We start from the raw sequence: 21,512 nt of genomic DNA on the forward strand, positions 1-21,512 counted from the left end.
GAGTAGCAGCAGCTACCTATGAACACACAAAGACAAAGATCCCCCGTGTAGCCTCTAGCAGGCTGTAGGGGCAAGTGCTGTTAGTAGCGAGTAGCAGCAGCTGCCTATGAAGGCCGGCACGGCGCACGAGGGGGTGGGTGGTCAGCAGCACCACGCCCGGTCGCCTTTGTCTCCCCAGTGGCGATGTTCACCGCCCTAGGTACTCATTTGAGGCTGAGACGACCTAGGGGAGGCCCAGAACCGATTCAGATAATCGTCACGTGGTGGTAGTGTTGGCCGTGAGCGGGAATCGAACCAGGGTCGCGCCGGTTGGTCGCGCTGCGTAGCGCTAACCACTACACCCACCGCTCCCCACACACACCACGCGCACACACTGACACACACACACACCACACGCGTACACACACACGCGTACACACACACCACACACACACCACACACACGTGTACACACCACACACACACAGACGTACACACACGCGTGTAACCACACACCACACGCGCACACACACATACACACACACGTATACACACTGACACACACACACATGCACACACCACACGTACACACACATACACACGTACACACACACGTACACACACACACACACACGTACACACGCGTGTACCCACACACCACACACACACGTACACACACATACACACGCGTACACACACGTACACACACACACGTGCACACACCACACGTACACACGCGTACACACACGCGTGTACACACACGTACATACACACACGTGCACACACCACACGTACACACGCACACACGCGTGCACACACGCGTGTACACACACGTACACACACACGTGCACACACCACACGTACACACGCGTGTACCCACACATCACACACACACGTACACACACATACACACGCATACACACACGTACACACACACACACACGTGCACACACCACACGTACACACGCACACACGCGTACACACACGCGTGTACACACACGTACACACACATACGTGCACACACACGTGCATACACCACACACACACACACAGACGTACACACACTGGCGTGTACCCACACACCACACACACAGACGTACATACACGCGTGTATCCACACACACGTACACACACACACACACGTGCACACACACACGTGCACACACACACGTGTACACACACGTGTACACACACACACGTGCACACACACACGTGTACACACACAGACGTACACACACACACGCGTGTACCCACACACCACACACACTGGCGTGTACACACACACACGTGTACACACACGCGTGTATCCACACACACGTACACACACACACGTGCACACACACAGACGTACACACACACGCGTGTACCCACACACCACACACACTGGCGTGTACACACACACGTGTACACACACGCGTGTATCCACACACACGTACACACACACACACACACGTGCACACACACAGACGTACACACACACACGCGTGTACCCACACACCACACACACACACTGGCGTGTACACACGGACACAGACACCACCACCACCACCACCACCCCCCTACAGCTCTAATTGCCACGAAGTTTTCCGCTCCATTTGCACCACGATCGCTATCACTGCCGCCGAGCGACGTCCCAGCGAGTCGCTCCGGTGGGCTCTGAGCAGCGGCAGGGGGGGGGCGGGCGTGGATAGCCCCCCAAACTCCGAGACTCAGGTGACGTCTTTACAGGGTCTCCTCGACTTACGAACGGGTTACGGTCCAGAGGGCCGGTTTGTTGTTCGTAAGTCGGGTTGTGCGTAAAAGACCCAACGTTACTCCCCGTCGATTCCAAACGCATTGTACGGCGTGTACACTAAACACGGGGAATGGCTTCAAAAGTTGTGTAATCTCCTGTAGATGTAGATGCCACTGGTTCTTCACGTTCTACAGATGCCACAGGTTCTTTACGTTCTGCAGATGTAGATGCCACTGGTTTTTCACGTTCAACAGATGTAGATGCCACTGGTTCTTGACGTTCTACAGATGTAGATGCCACTGGTTCTTCATGCTTTACAGATGCCACTGGTTCTTCACGTTCTACAGATGCCACTGGTTCTTCACGTGCTACAGATGTAGATGCCACTGGTTCTTGACGTTCTACAGATGTAGATGCCACTGGTTCTTTACGTTCTGCAGATGTAGATGCCCTTGGTTCTTCAGGTTCTACAGATGTAGATGTCTCTGGTTCTTCACGTTCTGTAGATGTAGATGCCACTGGTTATTCATGTTCTGTAGATGTAGATGTCACTGGTTCTTCACGTTCTGTCGATGTAGATGCCACTGGTTCTTCACTTTCTGTAGATGTAGATGCCACTGGTTATTCACGTTCTGTAGATGTAGATGCCACTGGTTCTTCACGTTCTGCAGATGTAGATGCCACTGGTTCTTCACGCTCTGTAGATGTAGATGCCACTGGTTCTTCACGTTCTGCAGATGTAGATGCTACTGGTTCTTCACGTTCTGCAGATGTAGATGCCACTGGTTCTTTAGGTTCTACAGATGTAGATGCCCTTGGTTCTTCATGTTCTGCAGATGTAGATGCCACTGGTTCTTCACGTTCTACAGATGTAGATGCCACTGGTTCTTCACGTTCTACAGATGTAGATGCCACTGGTTGTTCACGTCATACAGATGTAGATGCCCTTGGTTCTTCACGTGCTGCAGATGTAGATGCCACTAGTTCTTCACGTTATACAGATGTAGATGCCACTGCTTCTTCACGTTCTACAGATGTAGATGCCACTGGTTATTCACGTTCTACAGATGTAGATGCTACTGGTTCTTCACGTTCTGCAGATGTAGATGCCACTGGTTCTTCACGTTCTGCAGATGTAGATGCCACCGGTTCTTCACGTTCTGTAGGTGTAGATGGCACTGGTTCTTCACGTTATACAGATGTAGATGCCACTGGTTCTTCACGTTCTACAGATGTAGATGCCACTGGTTCTTCACGTTCTACAGATGTAGATGCCACTGGTTCTTGACGTTCTACAGATGTAGATGCCACTGGTTCTTTACGTTCTACAGATGTAGATGCCACTGGTTCTTCACGTTCTACAGATGTAGATGCCACTGGTTCTTCACATTCTACAGATGCCACTGGTTCTTTACGTTCTGCAGATGTAGATGCCACTGGTTCTTTAGGTTCTACAGATGTAGATGCCCTTGGTTCTTCATGTTCTGCAGATGTAGATGCCACTGGTTGTTCACGTCATACAGATGTAGATGCCCTTGGTTCTTCACGTGCTGCAGATGTAGATGCCACTGGTTCTTCACGTTCTACAGATGTAGATGCCACTGGTTCTTCACGTTATACAGATGTAGATGCCACTGCTTCTTCACGTTCTACAGATGTAGATGCCACTGGTTCTTCAAGTTCTACAGATGCCGCTGGTTCTTCACGTGCTACAGATGCCGCTGGTTCGTCACGTTCTATAGATGTAGATGCCACTGGTTCTTCACGTTCTACAGATGTAGATGCCACTGGTTCTTCAAGTTCTACAGATGCCGCTGGTTCTTCACGTGCTACAGATGCCGCTGGTTCGTCACGTTCTATAGATGTAGATGCCACTGGTTCTTCACGTTCTACAGATGCCACTGGTTCTTCACGTTCTATAGATGCCGCTGGTTCTTCACGTTCTACAGATGCCGCTGGTTCTTCACGTGCTACAGATGCCGCTGGTTCTTCACGTTCTATAGATGTAGATGCCACTGGTTCTTCACGTTCTACAGATGCCACTGGTTCTTCACGTTCTACAGATGCCGCTGGTTCTTCACGTGCTACAGATGCCGCTGGTTCTTCACGTTCTACAGATGCCGCTGGTTCTTCACGTTCTACAGATCGAGGCGCCACCACCGCCATCTATTGCACGCCAGTTGGACTCACGGCTCTCGGTCCGAACAGGCAACGGACCAGGTTTGTTCGTACCTCTGAAAGTTCGTAGGTCGAAGAGTCCCCGTATCTTATTTCTGCTGGAAGAATCTGATGAGCTACACGGCTCTTTAGGAATATGTTTTACCCTTGCCCGGCATCTGGTGTCGGCCAATCAGTTTCAAAGACTATCCACACATTATATTATTGGTTCTTTCGGTAAAGTCACCACGTGGAAGGGAAAGAATAACATAATTAAAATATGAAACAATAAAATTCTCACGACGTTTCGACTGCACCACAAGCAATCATCATCAGGTGTGAAAACCACAGCAAGAAAATTTTCTTGCTGACCACAGCAAGAAAATTTCTTGCTGTGATCAGCAAGAGAACGTGAAGAACCAGTGGCAAAATTTTCTTGCTGTGGTCAGCAAGAAAATTTTCTTGCTGTGGTGATGTCAGCAAGACAATTTTCCTGCTGTGGTTTTCACACCTGATGATGATTGCTTGTGTTAGCAGTCGAAACGTCGCGAGAATTTTATCGTTTTATATTTTTATTGTTTTATTCATTCCCTTCTACGTGGTGGTGGTGACCTTACCGAAAGAACCAAGAATATGGAATCCCTGCAGTCACGAAAGCTTTAAATCAAAATTTTATGTAAACATTGACAATTGCGTTTTATCTACTCTTTAATCTGACAACAAAACTGACACATTTTTTTCTTTTTACAAGGAGTCGTGTTTGCATTGACCACAATACCTGCGGTCGGAATTCATTGACCAGGTATTGTGGTCAATGCAAACACGACTCCTTGTCAAAAAAAAAGGTGTCAGTTTTGTTTGACAGATAAAAGAGTAAATTTTTTTTAAATCATATTTTGCTACTGGCAAAGGAGGTTTTAATAGTGCCCACATTATTAGTATTATTATTATTAACAGAGCATTATCTAAGGAGGATGTATCCACAGCTCTGGCTGTCCGTCTGATGACGCTGGTTGTGGTAATCACTGGTGAAACGTTAGGGTACTCAAATTGTAAATGCGACCGGTTAGTGCTGTACTAGTAACGAATCGGCATGTTTTGTAGTGTATAGTGTAGTGTATAGAGCACACTACAGTGTACACTACACTGTACACTACACTATACACCGTACTATACACTAAACTTGTGTGGGGTTACTCTCTAACACACAACCGGTTAGTGCTGTACTCGGAACGAATCGGCATGTTTTGTCGTGTATAGTGTAGTGTATAGTGTAGTGTATAGTAGTGTATAGTGTAGTGTATTGTATAGTGTAGTGTATAGTGTAGTGTAGAATGTAATATATAGTGTAGTGTATAATGTAATGTATAGTGTAGTGTATAGTGTAGTGTATAGTATAGTGTATAGTGTCGTGTATAGTGTAGTGTATAGTGTATAGTATAGTGTATAGTAGTGTATAGTGTAGTGTAGTGTATAGTGTAGTGTATAGTGTAGTGTATAGTGTAGTGTATAATGTAGTTTATAATGTAGTTTATAGTGTAGTGTATAGTGTAGTTTATAGTGTATAGTGTAGTGTAGTGTATAGTGTAGTGCATAGTGTAGTGTATAATGTAGTTTATAATGCAGTTTATAGTGTAGTGTATAGTGTAGTGTGTAGTGTAGTGTATAGTGTAGTGTACAGTACAATATACACTACACTAGTGTATAGTGTCGGCCTTCATAGGTTCTCGCTAACAGCACTTGCCCCAACAGTCTGTTACGAGGCTATACACGGGGGATCTTCCATTAGCACGGTCGTCTATGCACGGTGCGAAAGAAGTTCAACACACCCACACACGTGTGCCTGTGTGTGCCGTGCCGGGCATCATAGGTAGCTTCTACTCGCTAACAGCACTTGCCCCTAGAGTCAAGTCAAGGCTACACGGGGGACATTTGTCCGTGTCTCCTTCGTAGGTGCTGCTGCTGTTCGCGAACAGCCCTTGCCCCCACAGCCTGTTAGAGGCTACACGGGGGACCTTTGTCTGCGTCTCCTTCATAGGCCCTGCTGCTCGCTAACAGCATTTGCCCCAACAGTCTGACACAGGCTATACGGGGTATCTCTGTCTTTGTGTGTTCGTAGGTGCTACTCGCTACTAACAGCACTTGCCTCCACAGCCTGTTAGAGGCTACACGGGGGACCTTTGTCTGTGTCTCCTTCATAGGCGCTTCTGCTGCTAACCCACTAACAGCACTTGCCCCTACAGGCTGTTAGAGGCTACACGGGGGACCTTTGTCTGTGTCTCCTTCATAGGCGCTTCTGCTGCTAACCCACTAACAGCACTTGCCCCCACGTCCCTGTTAGAGGCTACACGGGGGACCTTTGTCTTTGTGTGTTCGTAGGTGCTACTGGCTACTCACAGCACTTGCCCCCTACAGCCCTGTTAGAGGCTACACGGGGGACCTTTGTCTTTGTGTGTTCGTGGGTGCTACTGGCTACTCACAGCACTTGCCCCCCCTACAGCCCTGCCCGAGGCCACACGGGTGACCTTTGTCTGTGCCTTCGCGCGTGACGTGGGCGGCGCACGTGACGAACCTTCTCAAGTGTTTCGCGCGCGTCCTGCAAAGTGCCTCGAGCTGCATGGATCGCTGGCGACCAATTACCCACGGGCGCCTCCAGCTCCTATCCGGTGGCACGGGCTGCCCGTCCGAACTCGCCGTGTTGCCCGTCTCGTCGGTCTCACACAGGGTGGGCGACAAAAATGCGCGGCGCTGTCAAATTCCGCCTCCACCACACCCGCCAACAACACATCGCTAGCTGCGCCAAATGACAAAGATGCACCGTGTAGCCTCTAGCAGGCTGTAGGGGGGGGGGGCAAGTGCTGTTAGTAGCGAGTAGCGGCAGCTATGGTCATAGAAAGATAAAGATCCCCCGTGTAGCCTCTAGCAGACTGTAGGGGGGGGGGGGCAAGTGCTGTTAGTAGCGAGTAGCGGCAGCTATGGTCATAGAAAGATAAAGATCCCCCGTGTAGCCTCTAGCAGACTGTAGGGGCAAGTGCTGTTAGTAGCGAGTAGCGGCAGCTATGGTCATAGAAAGATAAAGATCCCCCGTGTAGCCTCTAGCAGACTGTAGGGGCAAGTGCTGTTAGTAGCGAGTAGCGGCAGCTATGGTCATAGAAAGATAAAGATCCCCCGTGTAGCCTCTAGCAGACTGTAGGGGCAAGTGCTGTTAGTAGCGAGTAGCGGCAGCTATGGTCATAGAAAGACAAAGATCCCCCGTGTAGCCTCTAGCAGACTGTAGGGGGCAAGTGCTGTTAGTAGCGAGTAGCAGCAGCTACCTATGAACACACAAAGACAAAGATCCCCCGTGTAGCCTCTAGCAGGCTGTAAGGGGGACAAGTGCTGTTAGTAGCGAGTAGCAGCAGCTGCCTATGAACACACAGAGAGAAAGGTCCCCCGTGTAGCCTCTAGCAGGCTGTAGGGGCAAGTGCTGTTAGTAGCGAGTAGCAGCAGCTACCTACTCGTTAACAGCACTTGCCCCTACAGCCTGCAGGAGGCTACACGGGGGACCTTTGTCTTTGTGTGTTCATAGGTAGCTGATGCTACTCGCTACTAACAGCACTTGCCCCTACAGTCTGCTAGAGGCTACACGGGGGACCTTTGTCTTTGTGTGTTCATAGGTAGCTGCTGCTACTCGCTACTAACAGCACTTGCCCCTACAGTCTGTTAGAGGCTACACGGGGGATATTTGTCTTTGTGTGTTCATAGGTAGCTGCTGCTACTCGCTACTAACAACACTTGCCCCTACAGCTTGCAGGAGGCTACACGGGGGACCTTTGTCTTTGTGTGTTCATAGCTGCTGCTACTCGCTACTAACAGCACTTGCCCCTACAGTCTGTTGAGGCTACACGGGGGACCTTTGTCTTTGTGTGTTCATAGGCAGCTGCTGCTACTCGCTACTAACAGCACTTGCCCCTACGGTCTGTTAGAGGCTACACGGGGGATCTTTGTCTTTGTGTGTTCATAGGTAGCTCCCGCTACTCGCTACTAACAGCACTTGCCCCTACAGCTTGTTGGAGGCTACACGGTGGGCCTTTGTCTGTCCTACTCATTACGTAACCCCGATAATTTGGGAGCGGAGATGACGCGTTAGGTGCTTTGAGCGTTGGGTGAGTGGGTGGGTGAATGAGTAAGTAGGTGAGTGAGTAAATGAGTGGGTGATTGAGTAAGTGAGTGGTGAGTGGGTGGGTGAGTAAGAGAGTGGGTGGGTGGGTGAGTGGGTGGCTGGTTGGGTGGGTGCGTGAGTGAGTAGGTAAGTGAGTGAGTGAATGAGTGAGCAAATGAGTCAGTGGGTGAACAAGTGTGTGGTTGAGTGAGTGAGTGGGTGAGTTGGTGGGTGATTGAGGGGGTGAGTGAATGAGTGAATGGGTTAGTGCATGAGTGAGTTAGTAAGTGGATGAGTGAATGAATAAGTGAATGAGTGGGTGGGTAGGTAAATGAGTGAGTGAATGAGTAAGTGAATGAGTGAGTGAATGAGTAAGTGAATTAGTGAGCGAGTGAATGAGTAAGTGATTGAGTGAGTGGGTGGGTGAGTGCGTGAGTGAATGAGTAAGTGAATGAGTGGGTGGGTAGGTAAATGAGTGAGTGAATGAGTAAGCGATTGAGTGAGTGAGTGGGTGCGTGAGTGAATGATTTAGTGAATGAGTGGGTGAGTGAGTGACTGAGTAAGTGAATTAGTGAGTGAGTGAATGAGTAAGTGATTGAGTGAGTGAGTGGGTGGGTGAGTGCGTGAGTGAATGAGTAAGTGAATGAGTGGGTGGGTAGGTAAATGAGTGAATGAGCAAGTGATTGAGTGAGTGGATAGGTAAATGAGTGAGTGAATGAGTAAGTGATTGAGTTAGTGGGTGGGTGCGTGAGTGAATGAGTAAGTGAATGAGTGGGTGAGTGGGTGAGTGAGTGACTGAGTAAGTGAATTAGTGAGTGAGTGAGTAAGTGATTGAGTGAGTGAGTGGGTGAGTGCGTGAGTGAATGAGTAAGTGAATGAGTGGGGGGTGAGTGAGTGAGTGAGTAAGTGAATTAGTGAGTGAGTGAATGAGTAAGTGATTGAGTGAGTGAGTGGGTGGGTGAGTGAGTGAGTGAATCAGTGAGTGAATGAGTGGGTGGGTGAGTGAGTGAATGAGTAAGTGAATTACAGAGTGAGTGGGTGGGTGCGTGAGTGAATGAGTAAGTGAGTGAGTGGGTGGGTGAGTGAGTGAATGAGTAAGTGAATTACAGAGTGAGTGGGTGAGTGAGTGAGTGGGTGGGTGGGTGAGTGCGTGAGTGAATGAGTAAGTGAATTACAGAGTGAATGAGTAAGTGATTGAGTGAGTGAGTGGGTGGGTGGGTGAGTGAGTGAATGAGTAAGTGAATTACAGAGTGAGTGGGTGAGTGAGTGAGTGCGAGCGAGTGTGACCCCCAAGAAGGGATCCCACGGATTCATCCACTGGCGGTGGCGATACAGCAAAGTGCCGGCTGGTGATCGAGCGTTGCTCCCTTGCGCAAAGCGTATGGTCTTTTTTTCCCCCTTCTCTCTCCCTCTCTCTCTCTCTTTCCAGGTAGTAATCTCCGCAACCCTCCTCAACACGTGAACAACAACAGCAACGGACTTCACGTTCGCCATTAATCGACTCAACACAGCTGACACAAAACAACAACAACAACAACCAAACAGCCGCAGCGGAGGTGCCCACGAACGAGTCCCGCGTAGACGCGGTTGCGACAGCCTGTTAACGTGGGGGTATCGTTGTCTTAGGTAGTGCTGCTGCTGCTGCTGGTGGTGGTTGAACAGAGTGGTGGTGGTGACGGCGGTGGTGGTGGTGGTGGTAGGTAGGAATTTGGAGCTGAGTGGACTTGCCGATGACTGGTACCAGCGGTGTCAGGATCGGCCTCTGTGGAGGAGGCTCGTGAAGGATGCTACTGGGCAGTTGGAGGCAGTCGCCCTCCAACAACAACGGAGGGCGGAGGAGCGACGCTCACAACAACGAGCGGAGCGCCGGGCGGCTAAAGCGCGGCGAGTTGGCACATTTAGGGGGCACGGGTGGTGCATCAGCCACAGTCATCTCAGTCGTCTCGGTCACCACTGGTACCAGCGGTGTCAAGATCGGCCTCTGGAGGAGGAGGAGGCTCGTGAAGGACGCTGCTGCTACTGGGCAGTTGGAGGCAGTCGCCCTCCAACAACAACGGAGGGCGGAGGAGCGACGCTCACAACAACGAGCGGAGCGCCGGGTGGCTAAAGCGCGGCGAGTTGGCACATTTAGGGGGCACAGGTGGTGCATCAGCCACAGTCATCTCAAGTCAGACGACCCGTGGCACCTGCCGAGACCTCCTGCCAGCGGGCGTTCGACACTTCACGTGGTAGCCTCAAAGTGCACCTAGCCTGGCACAGGCGCCATGGGTGACGTCACCACCACTTAGTGGAAATTGGTGTGTGTGTGTGGAGCGGTGGGTGTAGTGGTTAGCGTTACGCTGTGCTACGAACCCGGCGACCCGAGTTTGATTCCCGTTCACGGCCAACACCACCATCACGTGACGATTATCTGAACCGGTCCTGGGCACTCCTCTAGGTCGGCTCAGCCTCAAACGAGTACCCCGTGCGGAGTACAGTAAACATCGCCGCTGGGGAGACAAAGGCGGCCGGGCGTGGTGCTGCTGGCTACCCACTCCCTCGTGTGCCGTTCCGGCCTTCATAGGCGCTGCTCGCTAACAGCACTTGCCCCTACCGTCTGTTAGAGGCTACACGGGGGATCTTTGTCTTTGTGTGTTCATAGGTAGCTGCTGCTACTCGCTACTAACAGCACTTGCCCCTACAGTCTGCTAGAGGCTACACGGGGGATCTTTGTCTTTGTGTGTTCATAGGTAGCTGCTGCTACTCGCTACTAACAGCACTTGCCCCTACAGCCTGCTAGAGGCTACACGGGGGACCTTTGTCTTTGTGTGTTCATAGGCAGCTGTTGCTGCTCGCTACTAACAGCACTTGCCCCTACAGTCCGCTAGAGGCTGCACGGGGGATCTTTGTCTTTGTGTGTTCATAGGTAGCTTCTGCTACTCGCTACTAACAGCACTTGCCCCTACAGTCTGCTAGAGGTTACACGGGGGACCTTTGTCTTTGTGTGTTCATAGGCAGCTGCTGCTACTCGCTACTAACAGCACTTGCACCTACAGTCTGCTAGAGGCTACACGGGGGACCTTTGTCTTTGTGTGTTCATAGGCAGCTGCTGCTGCTCGCTACTAACAGCACTTGCCCCTATAGTCTGTTAAGGTTACACGGGGGACCTTTGTCTTTGTGTGTTCATAGGCAGCTGCTGCTACTCGCTACTAACAGCACTTGCCCCTACAGTCTGTTAAGGCTACACGGGGGATCCTTGTCTTTGTGTGTTCATAGGTAGCTGCTGCTGTTCGCTACTAACACCACTTGCCCCTACAGCCTGCTAGAGGCTACACGGGGGACCTTTGTCTTTGTGTGTTCATAGGTAGCTGCTGCTGCTACTCGCTACTAACAGCACTTGCCCCTACAGCCTGCTAGAGGCTATCACTGGGGGTGATCTTTGTCTTTGGTAGCGGTAGCAGCAGTAGCGATAGACGAGCGACAGGGAGGTGACTGCCCCTGCCCGTGAGCTGACCGGAGTGAATCCGCCAGCGGTGAATGCTCCGAAATCACCATCAATCATCAATCATCACCACCACCACCAGGCGACTTGGCCCAAGCAGGATTCGAACTGTCGCTGCTGTGTCTATGTGGCTATTTTTTAATGGTGCAGTATATTCATTCAATTAGTGGCGTCCCAAACTCTCACGGTGGTGCTAATGTAATCTTTTTTTATGCTATATGCGAGCTTGCACAGATTAATATTTTTATACTAATTCCTTTGTCAAGGCGTTTATTTTTTCTTCTGTTTACCCACTCACGGGTTAAAGGAGGACGATCTGCGCCTGACTTTTTTTCACTCCAACGCTGTCCTCTGGACAGGCTGGTCCCTTCACCTGATGAAGGCCGCTTGTGTTGTGGTCGAAACGTCGTGAATTTGTGTTTATTTTTTGTTTTACCTACGTGACTTTACCGAATTGAACCGAAGAGGAATTCTATGCTGGGGTGTTTGCGAGCGGGCCGGGCGAGCCGAGTTTGACCCCAACTCCGACTGGGGTCCGCCTAATGATGCTGCTGCTGGGCGATGGTGGTGGTGGTGGTGGTATTGGTGGTGGTGGTTTTGGTGGTGGTGGTTGTTGGTGGGGAGCGGTGGGTGTAGCGGTTAGCGCTATGCTGGTGGTGGTGGTGGTGATTGTGGTATTGGTGGTGGTGGTGGTGGTTGTGGTGGTGGTTGTTGGTGGGGAGCGGTGGGTGTAGCGGTTAGCGCTATGCTGGTGGTGGTGGTGATTGTGGTATTGGTGGTGGTGGTGGTGGTTGTGGTGGTGGTTGTTGGTGGGGAGCGGTGGGTGTAGCGGTTAGCGCTATGCTGGTGGTGGTGGTGATTGTGGTATTGGTGGTGGTGGTGGTTTTGGTGGTGGTGGTGTTGGTGGGGAGCGGTGGGTGTAGCGGTTAGCGCTATGCTGGTGGTGGTGGTGGTGATTGTGGTATTGGTGGTGGTTTTGGTGGTGGTGGTTGTGGTGGGGAGCGGTGGGTGTAGCGGTTAGCGCTTTGCTGGTGGTGGTGGTGATTGTGGTATTGGTGGTTGTGGTGGTGGTTGTTGGTGGGGAGCGGTGGGTGTAGCGGTTAGCGCTATGCTGGTGGTGGTGGTGATTGTGGTATTGGTGGTGGTGCTGGTGGTGGTGGTGGGGAGCGGTAGTGTAGTGGTTAGCGCTACGCTGCGCTATGAACCTGGCGACCCGGGTTCGATTCCCGCTCACGACCAACACCAGTGACGATTATCTGAACCGGTCCCGGGCCTCCACCTAGGTCGACTCAGCCTCAAATGAGTACCTGGTGCGGTGTGTAGTAAACATCGCCACTGGGGGAGACAAAGGCGGTCGGGCGTGGTGCTGGCCACCCACCCCCTCGTGTGCCGTTCCGGCCTTCATAGGTGCTCGCTAACAGCACTTGCCCCTACAGTCTGTTAAGGCTATATGGGGGATCTTTTGGTTGTTGTGGTGGTGGTTGTGGTGGTTGTGGTGGTTGTTGTAATTACCGGCGAAACGTCACCACCCTCCTCGGAGTAGCAAAACCCCACAATTCGAGTCCGACGTTTCGCCACTAAGCCCACAGCATGTACAATTCCAGTCCGACGTTTCGCCGCTCGGCCCACGCCTACAATTCCAGTCCGACGTTTGGCCACTAAGCCCGCAACGTTTGCGAACTCGTAGCCCGACGTTTCGCCACTAAGCCCGCAACGTTTGCAATTAACCTGCGCACGTTACCTTGTGTTGAACACGCAAACAAAACAATTGCCACTGATCATCTGCGGGCAATTGCCTTTGAAAACTGATTGGCCCCCTACACACCCGAGAGAGAGAGAGAGGCTGAGACTGCGTCATCCCTCCCCTCTGTGGCCTAGCCTCACCAACCGGTGCCAGAGCACAGAACGACGAACAAAAAATGGAGCAAACCGGGGTGGTCAAGTTTTCGATTTGAAGCTTTTGCGACTGCAAGGATTCAGACTTCTGTGGTTCTTTCGGTAAAGTCACCGCCGCGTAGGATGCGAATCAAAATAATGAATTGATAAAAATAAATAAAATAAAAAATAACGCGATAAAAAATTCTCGCGACGTTTCGGCCACGACGCAAGTGGGCCTTCATCAGGCGAAGGGACGAGATTGTCTGGAGGACAGTCGATGGAGGTCAAGGCATGGTTCGCTCCAGACGCTGTCCTCCAGACAGGTCTCGTCCCTTCAACCTGATGAAAGGGCCGCTATGTGTCGTGGCCGGAAACGTCGTGGGAATATTGTCGCGTTATTTTTATTTTTTATTTTATCAATTCATTATGTTATTCGCGTCCTACGCGGCGGTGACTTTACCGAAAGAGCCAAAGAACAGCGAGGGTCAGTGTGTGTGTTTGGCAATTCGACGGTGGTGGTTTAGGATGTTTTCCGTCTTCCCCCCCCTCTCTGTAACCCCACTCGACGCGATGCACAAACAGGCGCCTTACGACAGCACCATCGTGACAAATCAATGGTCTCCTTCTTCCACTTTCCCTCCTCCTCCCGCTCCCTTAAGTCATTCTCGCTCCCACGTGCGTTGTGTGTACACACGTGTGCGGTTGTGCGTGCGCGCGCGCGCGCCTGAGTGTTTGTGTGAGCGTGCGTGCGTGTACGTGTGTGTCTGTGTGTGTGTGAGCGTGCGTGTGTGTGTTTGTGTGTGCGTGTGTTTGTGTGTGTGTGTGTGTTTGTGGGGAGCGGTAGTGTAGCGGTTAGCGCTATGCTGGTGGTGGTGATTGTGGTATTGGTGGTGGTGCTGGTGGTGCTGGTGGTGGTGATTGTGGTATTGGTGGTGGTGCTGGTGGTGGTGATTGTGGTATTGGTGGTGGTGCTGGTGGTGCTGGTGGTGGTGATTGTGGTACTGGTGGTGGTGCTGGTGGTGGTGATTGTGGTATTGGTGGTGGTGCTGGTGGTGTTGGTGGTGGTGATTGTGGTACTGGTGGTGGTGCTGGTGGTGGTGATTGTGGTATTGGTGGTGGTGCTGGTGGTGGTGATTGTGGTATTGGTGGTGGTGCTGGTGGTGCTGGTGGTGGTGATTGTGGTATTGGTGGTGGTGCTGGTGGTGGTGATTGTGGTATTGGTGGTGGTGCTGGTGGTGGTGATTGTGGTATTGGTGGTGGTGCTGGTGGTGCTGGTGGTGGTGATTGTGGTACTGGTGGTGGTGCTGGTGGTGGTGATTGTGGTATTGGTGGTGGTGCTGGTGGTGTTGGTGGTGGTGATTGTGGTACTGGTGGTGGTGCTGGTGGTGGTGATTGTGGTATTGGTGGTGGTGCTGGTGGTGCTGGTGGTGGTGATTGTGGTATTGGTGGTGGTGCTGGTGGTGGTGATTGTGGTATTGGTGGTGGTGCTGGTGGTGTTGGTGGTGGTGATTGTGGTATTGGTGGTGGTGCTGGTGGTGGTGATTGTGGTATTGGTGGTGGTGCTGGTGGTGGTGATTGTGGTATTGGTGGTGGTGCTGGTGGTGGTGGTGGTGGTGATTGTGGTATTGGTGGTGGTGCTGATGGTGGTGGTGGTGTTGGGGAGCGGTGGGTGTAGTGGTTAGCGCTATGAACCCGGCGACCCGGGTTCGATTCCCGCTCACGGCCAACACCAGTGACGATTAGCTAAACCGGTCCTGAGCCTCCCCTAGGTCGACTCAGCCTCAAATGAGTACCTGGTGCGGTGTGTAAACATCGCCACTAGGGAGACAAAGGCGGTCGGGCGTGGTGCTACTGGCCACCCACCCCCTCGTGTACCGTTCCGGCCTTCATAGGTGCTCGCTAACAGCACTTGCCCCTACAGTCTGTTAAGGCTATACGGGGGATCTTTGTCTTTTGTGTGTGTTTGTATGCGGGGGAGCGGTGGGTGTAGCGGTTAGCGCTATGCTGGTGGTGGTGGTGATTGTGGTATTGGTGGTGGTGCTGGTGGTGGTGGTGTTGGTGGGGAGCGGTGGGTGTAGTGGTTAGCGCTACGCTGCGCTATGAACCCGGCGACCCGGGTTCGATTCCCGAACACGGCCAACACCAGTGACGATTATCTGAACCGGTCCCGAGCCTCCCCTAGGTCGACTCAGCCTCAAATGAGTACCTGGTGCGGTGTGTAAACATCGCCACTAGGGAGACAAAGGCGGTCGGGCGTGGTGCTGGCCACCCACCCCCTCGTGTACCGTTCCGGCCTTCATAGGTGCTGCTCGCTAACAGCACTTGCCTCTACAGTCTGTTACAGGCTACACGGGGGATCTTTGTCTTTGTATGTATGAGTGTGTGTATTTCTGTGTATTTGTATGTCTGTGTATGTGTATGTCTGTGTATGTCTTGTGTGTATGTATGAGTATGTATGTGTATGTATGTCTGTGTATGAGTATGTCTGTGTATGTGTATGTATGTGTATGTGTAAATGTCTGTGTATGTCTGTGTATGTCTGTGTATGTGTATGTCTGTGTATGTCTTGTGTGTATGCATGTGTGTATGTCTGTGTTAGTATGTCTGTGTATGTCTGTGTATGTGTATGTCTGTGTATGTGTATGTCTGTGTATGTTTATGTCTGTGTATGTGTATGTCTGTGTATGTGTATGTCTGTGTATGTGTATGTCTGTGTATGCATGTGTGCATGTATGTGTTAGTATGTCTGTGTATGTGTATGTCTGTGTATGTCTTGTGTGTATGCGTGTGTGTATGTGTATGTATATGTATGTATGTGTATGTGTATGTCTGTGTATGTCTTGTGTGTATGCATGTGTGTATGTATGAGTATGTATGTGTATGTATGTCTGTGTATGTGTATGTCTGTGTATGTGTATGTCTGTGTATGTCTGTGTATGTGTATGTCTTTGTATGTCTGTGTATGTGTATGTCTGTGTATGTGTATGTCTTTGTATGTCTGTGTATGTGTATGTCTGTGTATGTGTATGTCTGTGTATGTGTGTGTATGTGTGAGTATGTATGTGTATGTCTGTGTATGTGTATGTCTGTGTATGTCTTGTGTGTATGCGTGTGTGTATGTCTGTGTATGTCTTGTGTGTATGCATGTGTGTATGTATGAGTATGTATGTGTATGTATGTCTGTGTATGTGTATGTCTGTGTATGTCTGTGTATGTGTATGTCTGTGTATGTGTATATCTGTGTATGTGTATGTCTTTGTATGTCTGTGTATGTGTATGTATGAGAGTGTGTAAATGTCTGTGTATGTCTGTGTATGTGTATGTCTGTGTATGTGTATGTCTGTGTATGTCTGTGTATGTCTTGTGTGTATGCGTGTGTGTATGTATGTGTTAGTATGTCTGTGTATGTGTATGTCTGTGTATGTGTGTGTATGTATGAGTATGCATGTATATGTATGAGTGCGTGTGTGTGTGAGAGGGAGCGCGTGAGAGCGCGAACGAGCGAGCTTGTCTTGCTTGACAAGTGCTGAACAATTGCGGCCTCCTTGGCGTGGGACGGAGACGATTCGGCTCCCAACTCCGACCTCCGTGACCTCTGCGCCCGCGGGCCGGTCCGCCCCACGTCCGCCCACACAACGGGCCGCTGATTTGCCCTCGTGACGGATTCTCGTGCGTCCAGGGGACTCGGTCAGCTCCGAGTCCGACGTTTCGCCAGCGAGCCCACGGCGTTTTGACAATTCCGAGTAAGTCCGACGTTTCGCCAGTAAGCCCACGACGTTTTGACAATTCCGAGTCCGACGTTTCGCCAGTAAGCCCACAACGTTTTGACAATTCGAGTCCGACGTTTCGCCAGTAAGCCCACGACGTTTTGACAATTCCGAGTCCGACGTTTCGTCAGTAAGCCCACGGCGTTTTGACAATTCCGAGTCCGACGATTTGGCCAGTAAGTCCGACGTTTCGCCAGCGAGCCCACGACGTTTTGACAATTCGGCCACAGCGCAGCCCTCGCTGCTGCAACTGGTAACGGATTGACACCGCGTGCGCGCGTGTGTCTGTGTGTGTGTCTGTGTGTGTGTGTGTCTGTGTGTGTGTCTGTGTGTCTGTGTGTGTGTGTCTGTGTGTGTGTCTGTGTGTGTGTCTGTGTGTGTGTCTGTGTGTGTGTGTGTGTCTGTGTGTGTGTGTGTATGTGTGTGTCTGTGTGCGTGTGTCTGTGTGTGTGTGTCTGTGTATGTGTGTGTGTCTGTGTGTGTGTGTCTGTGTGTGTGTGTCTGTGTGTGTCTGTGTCTGTGTGTGTGTGTGTCTGTGTGTGTGTCTGTGTGTGTGTCTGTGTGTGTGTGTCTGTGTGTGTGTCTGTGTGTCTGTGTGTGTCTGTGTGTGTGTGTGTCTGTGTGTGTGTCTGTGTGTGTCTGTGCTGCTGCTGAGACTGGAGCGTGCCACTAAGAGGTGGGGCCTTACCATCAGCCCCACCAAAACTAAGCACCTGCCTGGGTATTTTGTACCATCGGACACTCCACCCCCACAACTCCCAATCGGTGATGGGGCAGTTGTGGAGAGAGTGGAGAGTTTCCCATACCTGGGCAGTGTGCTTATGACTGGCTCCAGTTTAACAGCAGAGGTCTCACTCCGAATCAGTCGAGCGGCAATATCTTTTCATCGGTTGCGTAACGCTGTGTGGAAGCTACCTGGTCTGTCGCTCCGCACTAAGCTTCAGGTCTTCTCGGCCACGGTCATTCCCTCCCTTCTCTACGCTTGCGAAACGTGGACCCCCCTAATGGAACATCTTCGCCGGTTAGAAACATTTAGGCTGACCTGCCTACGATCCATCCTGGGTTTAACCAGACTGGATTGTGTGAGGAGCTCACAAATCCTTGAAAGATCTGGGCAGGGTCCCATCGGTGAGCTCCTCCGGCAGGCAAGGCTGCGATGGCTGGGTCATGTAGCCCGCATGCCCAGCCACCGCATGCCGAAACAGCTTTTGTTTGGCCGGATTGAGGGGGCTAAGCGGGCGCGGCACGGGCTAGAGAAGAGATGGAGTGATGTGGTACAGGAGGACGTGGAGCTGAGTGGACTTGCCGATGACTGGTACCAGCGGTGTCAAGATCGGCCTCTGTGGAGGAGGCTCGTGAAGGATGCTACTGGGCAGTTGGAGGCAGTCGCCCTCCAACAACAACGGAGGGCGGAGGAGCGACGCTCACAACAGCGAGCGGAGCGCCAGGTGGCTAAAGCACAGCAGGTTGGCACAGTAGGGGGCACAGGTGGTGCATCAGCCAGTCATCTCAGTCAGTCGACCCGTGGCACCTGGGTCTGCCCCGTGACCTTCTGCCAGCGGGCGTTCGACACTTCACGTGGCCTCAGGGTGCACATAGCCTGGCACAAGCGTCGTGGTGACGTCACCGCCACTTAGTGGCGAATGGCGGTTGTTGTTGTTGTTGTGTGTCTGTGTGTGTGTGTGTCTGTGTGTGTGTCTGTGTGTGTCTCTGTGTGTGTGTCTGTGTGTGTGTGTGTCTGTGTGTGTGTGTCTGTGTGTGTGTGTGTGTCTGTGTGTGTGTCTGTGTGTGTGTGTCTGTGTGTGTCTGTGTGTGTGTGTGGTTGTTTTTTGGCGTCACGCGACGGACCTCCTGAACCAAATGGCCACGTCGGGGTGGTGACGGATTTGACGACGCGGCATTTTACATTCACAGCGATAGAGCCACCCCCCAGGAAACAACAGTGACACGCCGACATCGGGGGGCTGTTCAATGCGCCCCCGACGAAATGTTCACACCGTCTTTGGTTAATGAAATAAAGCAATGAAATTATCGCGACGTTTCGGCCACAACACAAGCGGCCTTCTGCAGGTGAAAGGAACAAACCTGTCGGGACGACAGAGCTACGGTGGCGACTTTACCGAAAGAACCAAAGAAGATTAATCCTTGCAGTCACGAAATCTTCAAATCGATTTAAAGATTTAAAGATTAATCCTTGCAGTCACGAAAAAGTTTTAAGTCGATTTACAGATTTAAAGATGAATCCTTGCAGTCACGATAAAGCTTTAAATCGATTTAAAGCTTTTTCGCGACTGCAAGGATGATTCATCTTCTTTGGTTCTTTCGGTAAAGTCACCGCCACGCAGAATGAAAATAAAATAATAAATTAATAAAATAAAATAACACGATAAAATTCTCACGACGTTTCGGCCACGACACAAGCGGCCGTCCTCAGGTGAAGAAAGAGGACTGTCCAGAAGAACTGTCCAGAGGACTGTCCTGTTTCTTCACCTGAAGAAGGCCCGCTTGTGTTGTGGCCGAAACGTCGTGAGAATATTATTGTGTTATTTTATTTTATCAATTTATTATTATATTCCCATTCTACGTGGCGGTGACTTTACCGAAAGAACCAAAGAAGATGAATCCTTGCAGTCACGAAAGCTTTAAATCGATTTAAAGTCACCACGTAGAATGAGAATAAAATAATAAGTTAATAAAATAAAATAACACAATAAAATTCTCACGACGTTTCGGCCGCGACGGAAGCGTCATTTTACTTGATCGATTTATTATTTTGTTCTCAATTCCACGCGGTGACTTTACCGAAAGGGACCAAGGAAGACTCTGAATCGATGTTCACACCGATTCGCGTTCACGTGCAATGCGCGCACGCGTGTGCGGCCCCAGATCAAGTCCGTAGCCATGGAGTCAACATTGGGGGAGGGATTCCAAATCTTAAAAAAAAAAATCAAAAATTTGAAAAATAATTTCGCGCGTAAAATATATTTTAAAAAAAATTCACTAACACATAGGATGGGCTGTTTTATTTATTTACTTACAATAATGTCGAATAGCGGTATTGTATTACATTGCACTGTTTTTACTATATATATATTTTTTACCATTATCTTGTTTCCGTTGTATGTCATTGGCAGAGATTAGGGATTGATAAAGTACAACCATAACCACAATCATGTCAACAGAAATCTATGCTTTGATTTACATGAAGACAAGTGCAGATATTGTGGCCAAGGTTTAGAAAATTGTTATTTTTATTTACATAGCATAGCAATTAACTTTTTTAATATACCAAAATATTGGGGGGGGGGGAGGGGGACATTTTGAGTATATTTGAATATATATTATAATTACGGCCTTGGCCCAAATGCTCTCTGTTGGTGAATTTATAGGCGCCTTTTTAAGGGCCTTCATCTCACCGGTGGTCAAACTCGGCTTGCTCGCCCGCTCGCAAACAACTGCACAGTAAGGGTGAAGATAGTTCAACTCGCGCTTGGGCCAATTCGCCTGGTGGTGGTGTTTGTGGTGATGATTCATGGTGATTTCGGAGCATTCACCGCTGGCGGATTCACTCCGGTCAGCTCACGGGCAGGGGCAGTCACCTCCCTGTCGCTCGTCTATCGCTACCGCTGCTACCGCTACCAAAGACAAAGATCACCCCCAGTGATAGCCTCTAGCAGGCTGTAGGGGCAAGTGCTGTTAGCGAGCAGCAGCAGCTGCCTATGAACACACAAAGACAAAGGTCCCCCGTGTAGCCTCTAACAGGCTGTAGGGGCAAGTGCTGTTAGTAGCGAGCAGCAGCAGCTGCCTATGAACACACAAAGACAAAGATCCCCCATATAGCCTTAACAGACTGTAGGGGCAAGTGCTGTTAGCGAGCACCTATGAAGGCCGGAACGGCACACGAGGGGGTGGGTGGCCAGCAGCACCACGCCCGGCCGCCTTTGTCTCCCCGGTGGCTTATCAGAGGCCCAGGACCCGGTTCGGATGACCGTCGCTGGTGTTGGCCGTGAGCGGGAATCGAACTCGGGTTGCCGGGTTTCGCAGCCCAGTGCGCTAACCGCTGCACTATCGCTCTCCACGGTAGCACCACCACCACCACCAGGACCACCAACACCACCAGCACCACTACCAACACCACCACCAGCACCACCACCACCAGCACCACCAGCACCACCAGCACCACTACCAACACCACCACCAGCACCACCACCACCAGCACCACCACCACCGCCAACACCACCACCACCACCAAGACCAGCACCACCACCACCACCACCACCGCCAGCACCACCACCAGCACCACCACCACCACCACCACCGCCAGCACCACCACCAACACCACCACCAACACCACCACCAGCACCACCGCGAGCAC

Source organism: Petromyzon marinus, chromosome 66, assembly GCF_048934315.1.
Source record: "Petromyzon marinus isolate PM22_M1 ecotype Great Lakes invasive population chromosome 66, UKy_Petmar_22M1.pri1.0, whole genome shotgun sequence".
NCBI lineage: Eukaryota > Metazoa > Chordata > Hyperoartia > Petromyzontiformes > Petromyzontidae > Petromyzon > Petromyzon marinus.